The 1,636-nt window shown below is 40.9% G+C and overlaps 1 protein-coding gene across 1 annotated transcript in view; it reads left to right on the top strand.

Moving 5' to 3' along the window:
* DPPA2 (developmental pluripotency associated 2) overlaps positions 1-1,636 on the top strand; it is a 15,245-nt gene that overhangs the window by 3,014 nt on the left and 10,595 nt on the right. The gene's annotated exons all lie outside the window — the stretch shown is intronic.

The raw sequence follows: 1,636 nt of genomic DNA, 5'->3' as shown, positions 1-1,636 counted from the left end.
GGGGAAATGGAGCATTTTGGACAAAGCATGGTCTTGTGGGGCAGCTAGACAAGAAAGAATTCAAATTCCCAATCCATGAAGCTCAATCTCATCTTCTATAAAAAATGGGGTTAATAAGGGGGTGCCTGTAGCTCAAAGGAGTAGGGCGCTGGCCCCATATGCCGGAGGTGATGGGTTCAAACCCAGCCCTAGCCAAAAACTGGAAAAAAAAAGAGGGGGGGGGGTTAATACATACTTGCCTCTTATGGAAATTTAGATAATTTTGGTAAAAATCTAGTATTTTTCTCAGAAAGTAATACTGATTAAATATACAGCAGCTTGGCTGGGCACCTATGGCTACACCTATAATCCCCTCACTCTGAGAGGCAAGTGGATTAATTGCTCAAGCTCAGGAATTCAGAAGCAGCCTGAGCAAAAATAATACAACAGGTCTTAAAATCATGACCCTTTAGATCTGTTCTCAGTCTTTCATATAAAGTCCTCAAATAAGTATTTTCAGAATAGTTTTATTTTCAGGGCCAATAATGAGGATTTCAAGATTTTTTTTTTTTTTTTTTGAGAAAGAGTGTCACTCTCTCACCCTGGGTAGAGTACCGTGGTGTCACAGCTCACAGCAACCTCAAATTCTTGGGCTCGAATGATTCTCTTGCCTCAGCCTTGCAAGTAGCTGGGACTACAGGAACCCACCACAACACCTGGCTATCCAATACTTTTTTTTTTTGAGACAGAGTCTCACTCTATTGTACTGGTTATAGTGCTGTCATAGCTCACAGCAACTTCAAACTCGTGGGCTCAAGTGATCCTCTTGCCTCAACCCTCTGAGTATCTGGGACTACAGGGGCCCAGCTAGTTTTTCTATTTTTCTGTTTTTAGTAGAGACAGGGTCTCACTCTTACTCAGGCTGGTGTCAAACCCCTGAGCTCAAGGGATCTACGTGCCTCCCAGAGTGCTCGGATTATAGGCATAAGCCACTGTACTTGGCCTTTATTTATTTGTTTAAGCCCATGGACTGAGGAAATAGCAGGAGCCAACCTCGGCCTCCCAGCTCTTCCCCCATTATCATCAATAATGATGGGCTATAGCTAAGCAGAGGGAGGTGAGATGGGGTGCTGAGATACCATACAGAAAAATGAGGCAGGCTGGCAGAAAGATGGACCACTGTTGATTGGGGTAAGGTTAGTGGTGATTTCTTTTATTTCTTCTGTATGGAGAGCTGATAATTTGTGTTCCAAAATCTAGACATTTTGGAAAAGAAATATAATATAATGTTCTACATAGTTGATGTTGGAGGCCACAGAAAACAAGCTGCTGTATGTAGTATAAAAAACATGGATTTAGAATCTAAACATCGGTTTGAGTCCCAGGTCTGCCATTTTTGTATTTCAGTGATCTTGGACAAATCCTTACATTCCTGAATCTGTTACCTCATTTGTAATAGAAGAAATAAAAACTGAATTTTTTTTTTTTTTTGAGACAGTCTCACTGTGTCACTCTTGTTAGAGTTTTGTGGCATCATAGCTCACAGCAACCTCAAACTCTTGGGCTTAAGCTATTCTCTCTCTCTCTCTTTTTTTTTATTAAATCATAGCTGTGTACATTAATACTGTCATGGGGTACAGTGTACTGTTTTTATATA

Source organism: Otolemur garnettii, unplaced genomic scaffold (assembly GCF_000181295.1).
Source record: "Otolemur garnettii isolate 467f Iridium unplaced genomic scaffold, OtoGar3 scaffold00131, whole genome shotgun sequence".
NCBI classification, from domain to species: Eukaryota; Metazoa; Chordata; class Mammalia; order Primates; family Galagidae; genus Otolemur; species Otolemur garnettii.
The sequence above is the reverse complement of the archived record's forward strand: the minus strand, read 5'-3'. Positions and strand labels throughout refer to the sequence as shown.